We start from the raw sequence: 6,522 nt of genomic DNA, 5'->3' as shown, positions 1-6,522 counted from the left end.
AGGAGTAAGTGTGTGTGTGTGTGTGTGTGTGAGGGTGTTAATCACGAGTGTTACTGTGTCCATTAAGGATGTGTGTAGATTCACACCATGACTCTAAATATACAGGTCCTTCTCAAAAAATTTGCATATTGTGATAAAGTTCATTATTTTCCATAATGTAATGATAAAAATTAAACTTTCATATATTTTAGATTCATTGCACACCAACTGAAATATTTCAGGTCTTTTATTGTTTTAATACTGATGATTTTGGCATACAGCTCATGAAAACCCAAAATTCCTATCTCAAAAAATTAGCATATCATGAAAAGGTTCTCTAAACGAGCTATTAACCTAATCATCTGAATCAACTAATTAACTCTAAACACCTGCAAAAGATTCCTGAGGCTTTTAAAAACTCCCAGCCTGGTTCATTACTCAAAACCACAATCATGGGTAAGACTGCTGACCTGACTGCTGTCCAGAAGGCCATCAAAGCAAGAGGGTAAGACACAGAAAGAAATTTCTGAACGAATAGGCTGTTCCCAGAGTGCTGTGTCAAGGCACCTCAGTGGGAAGTCTGTATAGGAAGGAAAAAGTGTGGCAAAAAACGCTGCACAACGAGAAGAGGTGACCAGACCCTGAGGAAGATTGTGGAGAAGGACCGATTCCAGACCTTGGGGGACCTGCGGAAGCAGTGGACTGAGTCTGGAGTAGAAACATCCAGAGCCACCGTGCACAGGGCTACAGGTGCCGCATTCCCCAGGTCAAGCCACTTTTGAACCAGAAACAGCAGCAGAAGCGCCTGACCTGGGCTACAGAGAAGCAGCACTGGGACTTTTGGACAAATTTTGCATGTCATTCGGAAATCAAGGTGCCAGAGTCTGGAGGAAGACTGGGGAGAAGGAAATGCCAAAATGCCTGAAGTCCAGTGTCAAGTACCCACAGTCAGTGATGGTCTGGGGTGCAATGTTAAATATCACTTATTAAATATTGTTATTTCAAACTTAGTTATCCTGTGTCACGCAAGAACAAAGTGTGTGTGTGTGTGTGTGTGTATGTGTGTGTTCATGAAAAAATCCAGATTTTTTTTAATGCTCTTTATTTAATGATATTAATAAAGCAAAAGGCAAACAGAAAGCTGTAAGTGTGTGTGTAATGTGCAGACATCCTCACATTAATTCACTTTTCAACATTGGTTAGATAAAGATGAGAGAAGCAAAGCTTAAGAGTGACATCATCCAGAATCTCATTTCTGTCGGTCAGACTTTCAGCATCAGGAATAAAGCTTGTGTGTTCCAGATCTTAACCACTGCAGTCTGGCTGATTATTATCTGGTTTAGCATTATTTATATTCGCCTCAAAATGAATAGGTAGACATTTGTTCAAGATTTTTTCTTTTTCACAGCCAAGAATAACATGTTGATTTTTTATGAATTTGACCTTCTTGACCTTCATCTTAGTGTTGACAGTAACAGTGTAGAAGTTGAAAGTCTCCTTGCTGATGCAGAGGTTTTTGGTGTTAGGATATATCTTTCCCCCTGTTGAACACACAGCTAACACTTTATCAAATTCTGATTCTGAATAGACAAAGAAGCTCTGAATCGGCCGGTGCCAGGTTTCAATTTTGGTAATGAACGTCTCCCATTCTCTGATGTTCAGACTCTTTGGGACATTGTTGTTTAGGTGTTGTTTAAGGAAGGTGTAATGTTCGATGTAATCTGGATTCAACGTATTCACCGCATTCACACAGCGCTGTGGCTCCGGCTTCGGCTTCGGCTTCGGCTTCGACTTACTCAGAGCCGGCTGGAGAGAGAGACTCAAGACGATCAGGAATAACAGCATCTTCAGGATCTGGGGAGATTTGTGTAAGATAGAAATGTCAGATTGCAGATGCACTGTCGTCATGAACCATAAAATCCAGAAAAGTACATTTTACTTGTTTAATTGCAATACAAAGAAACACTTTATCATAAGCTTTCACTAGTTAACATTAATGTATAAACTAACATGAGCATTTGTTACTGTATTTGTTCATCTTTGTTAACGCTAGTTAAGAATACATCAGTTCATTGTTTGTTCGTGTTATGCTGGGTACACACCAAAAGATTTTTTACATCTTATAAGATTTTCAAAATGTGATAGACCACAAACATGAGGACAAAAAATCCTAGATTCAAGCATTTTGCTCCTATAGTGTGTGGTGTGCCATGATGTGACAAAGACAGCACACCACACACAAACAGATTTTCAACCAGATTCTCGACTGTGAACACAGGAAATCTCGCAAAACCTCGCGAGACTTCAGAATAAGCATGTCGGATGATATGCATGAAGAAATTATGATGATAGTGTTTGGAATGATTTTCACAGAAAATTCACATTAAAAAAAACAATAAAAAAAACATTGTACCCACCATTATATATAACCTTTTATACAGAAATATATTCATTCTTTATTGTCTTTATTTATTCTTTATTGTATTTATTGTCTCTTTAGAAAAAGTTAGCCTATTTAATTCCTCACTGAATCCTTATAACACTCAGCTTCCTGCATGTGTGCGTGTGCGTGTGTGTGTGTGAGAATGACCGTCTTCCATCATCTCACTTTCTGATTGGATATTGTTTCGTTTCACGTGATAATCTCCAGAACGTGCGCGCGTTTGTCCTCGGGGTTCCCCCCACACATCAGGATTTCTGATCGTAAATATTAAACATGTTGAATATTTACGATTCGCGATCGGGGCGGCTCCGACGTTCTTCCGAGCAGGTTCGGACACTCTTAACACACCTCACACCAAGGGAAAATCTGATAAGATAATCTGTTGAACCATCAAGATAATCGGGACACAGCTAGGATTGTCGGAAGGGGGGAAATCTGCCCAAAATCAGCCCGATTATCTTTTGGTGTGTACCCAGCATTAGTTCACAGCATTAACTAATGTTAACAACTTTTGATTTTAATAATGTATTAGTAAATGCTGAAATAAAAGTAAATGAATTAGTTCACCCAAAAATGAAAGTTCTGTCATTAATTACCAAACCTGTGAGACATTCGTTCCTCTTCAGAACACAAGTGAAGATCTTTATAATGAAACCGAGAGCTTTCTGTAAATGATGTTTCTCTCACACACACACTCACGTCGCTTCATAAGATTAAAGTTAAACGACTGGAGTCACACTGAGAACTTTAATGATGTCTTTCTTATCTTTCTGGACCTTGAATATGTGAATTGCTTCTGATGGAGGGACAGACAGGCCCGGACTGGCCATCGGGATTTTCGAATTCGTCATTCAATAAAATTATTATTATAAAATAAAATCATGAATCTGTTAGTCTTGACTGGCAAGGCTACGATTCCACTTTAAGCCTCAGCCAAACGGTTAAAGAGAAAATGCAAGAATCACCCGATGATGGAGAGAAAACGGCCAGGTGGAGCAGAGAGGGAAAGGACAACGAAAAAGAAAGCACTCAGAGAACAAGCATCAAAATGTTGCAAAATGAAGCTGTTCAGGGCTTCAAGTGCAGGTCAGTTTCATCTGTAAATACTGTACTTTTTTCTTCGTTAACTTAGTATTGAAATGCTAGCAAATGTAAGCGGTATAGCGCCCTATTACTATCGACACTCAAAATACTAGTGTAAAGATACATTAGTAATTAGCAGACAAATATTAACATTTATGTACTGGGAGCAGGGAGACAGGAGTGATAGTGCAGACATCAACAAAAAATAATTCAATAACATTTTATTAGACAATTTAGAAAATTATGTCTGCCCATTTGTGAAGGTTTAAAACTTTTTTCCTTTCCTTTCCTTTTTTTTTATTTAATTTAATTTATTTTTTATCAAATGAAGGTGGAGACAGACAGTCAACCTAGCACTAGCTGTGGTAAAATGATCATCACACATTCAGCCAGGGAGTGAGATGACATGTAGAAGCAAAATAAGATTATAATTTTTTTAACATATTGTATGAAATATAGTGTTGCTAAATGTTGGATATTTAAGTACTTTTAAGATAAAAACAACAACATTTTGTCATAAATATAATACTTTGATTTTTTACTAAATAAATGGAGAGAGATATATATATATATATATATAACACTAGTACTCCACTTTACTTAGTGTATGAGGCTGATGATACTGGTGGAAGGGAGAGACAGAGAGATATTTGGGAAAATGAAGAGAAGGAAAAGGGAAGTGAGGATACCGTTCAAGAGAAAGCCTTTAATTATTTTACACGACCCCAGCCTAAGGATTTAGACCAATAAATGTAATTTAGGAAAAAATAGGGTTGTCCGTGTTTCAAAATTTTATTTGGGTGCATAGGATGGCCTGGATGGGTGTAGGATTTCCCGGCCTGAAATTGTGTCCCAGTCCGGCCCTGGGGACAGAAAGCTCTCGCATTTCATTAAAAAATATTAATTTGTGTTCTGAAGATGAAGGTCTGATATTAATGTAGAGCGACAGTAATAATGATCATTTTTGGGTGAACTAACCCTTTAACATTGAGATTAATAAATGCTGGAGAAGTATTGTTCACTCTCAGTTCATGTTCACTAATGAAACCTTATTGTAAAGTGTTACCAAGAACATCTCTATTATTGATTCATTTCTGCAATAAGAGAGAACTGGTAAAATCAAACATAATCTTGTTCAAAAGTTTTATATATCAGATTCAGGAGTAGATTTATAGCTTACACACACGAGGACTTGGTCTTTGTGACGGAAGATTCCAGAGGGACGACTCTGAAGAAAACAAGAGAAGAGAAAAATGAGTAAAAATAAAAATAAATGTATATAAAAATACACAATAGACAAAAAAGACAGACAATACAAGTACAGATATTAGATATATAATTATACGAGGGAATGTGAATAAGAGGTTTGATAAATACATCAGACAGAAATAAAGAGCAGGAAGAATACATTACCTTGGAGAAGAGTGTGTGTCGAGTCAAGAGTTGATCTCAGTGTGAGCGTTTGCTGAGTGTATCTGAGAGTTGGTGTGTGTGTCTTATATACGCACAGGTAGTCAATGATCTCATGTGATGAGAGGAAGTAAAAGTAAGTGAGTAACTATTTATCAGCAGTTTTAGCCACTTATGAGGAAACGTTCTGGGATTTAAAAATAAAAAAACATATTTTTATAACATTTCACCAGATAAGCCCAATTAGATATTAATATTAAAATGTATATTATAAAACGTATAGTTCCAGTCCTTGATTCTGTGGAGCTACATTGCTTGGCGGTGGAATAATTGTGTTATAACGTTATATTTTTTGTTGTTGGTGTTTATTTTATGAATAAAATACATATTAAAATAAATATTTTTATGGAGTAACCATTTTATAAAAGCAATAAGCCCCTTGAAGCCGTGATTTACAGTGGATTTACAACAGCTAAAGGGCTTTTACTCCGCTCCCCGTCGAGCCTAACAACGCCTTCATCTGTTCTAAAAGGCTTATTGATTAATCAACTGTTTTATCAGACTGTTATTAGGCCTACTTTTAGATTCATATACTTATGTTATAGGCCTGTAACTGAGAAGGATAAGGCAGTTCAGGGTACATTTTTGAAAACATAAGTCTGAGTGAATAATTTTTACATTCCGTGTCACGAACCCCGTGTTTCAACTGGTCGCTCACACTACAGAATTGCAAAAAGTCTCTAGAAATGTGCGTGTAAAACTGTGGAAAAGTGGGATTGTAGAGGGAGACAACAACCAATAAAACACCGACCTGCAACACACTCATTATACAGTGTGGTGGATTTTTTAATTAATAACTAACATTTATTTTTCTTGCAGGAACAACATTCATATGCTTTCTCATGAGTGTGTGAGAGTATAAATAACAAATAGGGGAAATGAAAGACAGATGTCTAGGTTTGAAAACTTCTGAATAACAATGAAGTAATCGAGAAAACAGAGTTTGCTTCTACCTAGTAACAGAAGGGTTTGCCTTATGAAGAACCAATCAAATTGTAGGGAAATTATGTAATATATGAGATTCTCCGGCCAGGATTAAAGAACATTCGAAGGCAATGTCTGGAGTCAGTCGGTTATTATTGCCGCACAGCGAGTTAGTTAGAAGAACAAGTAACAGGTTAGGCACTAAAGACCTTATTCCCGAGTGATAGTGTCGATGGGGGGCGAGACGTCGCTCGACTCTTTGTGAGACTCTGAGGCGGGGTTAGGCTGCGGTCAGGTGACTCTAATTCTTGGGCATTTTATTTATGCGGTAAGAATAGCTACGCTTAGGTGTCAACTCGACACGTAGGAGAAAAATCTACCACAACAGACACATGAATATTAAAATATGACCACGAAGAGAAATGTGGCATTGTTGCACTTGATGCATTGTTAAAAAAAATAAAATAAAAAAACCCACCATATAACAACAAACTGCCGAAACGACGGAGAAACACGGAGAACATTTGAAAGGTCTAATAACATTTTCAGTGCATTTAAGAGCACTACAGACTCTGAACAAACGACACACATCAGTTTAACTCAGGGTTCTTCAGGCTCTAAAC

The 6,522-nt window shown here is 37.2% G+C and overlaps 1 long non-coding RNA gene across 1 annotated transcript; it reads right to left on the bottom strand.

The window, feature by feature from the left end:
• Positions 1-217: 217 nt before the first annotated feature.
• LOC311289009 lies at positions 218-5,037 on the bottom strand. The gene is made up of 3 exons (XR_014627055.1): positions 4,919-5,037; positions 4,686-4,733; positions 218-1,833 (listed from the first exon to the last, which is right to left on the bottom strand). It is a non-coding gene; the product is annotated as an uncharacterized lncRNA (long non-coding RNA).
• Positions 5,038-6,522: the final 1,485 nt, after the last annotated feature.

The sequence above is a fragment of the Rutilus rutilus genome, assembly GCF_951802725.1.
Source record: "Rutilus rutilus genome assembly, chromosome: 4".
In the NCBI taxonomy this organism is placed as follows: domain Eukaryota; kingdom Metazoa; phylum Chordata; class Actinopteri; order Cypriniformes; family Leuciscidae; genus Rutilus; species Rutilus rutilus.
This window is presented reverse-complemented; position numbering and strand designations above follow the sequence as displayed.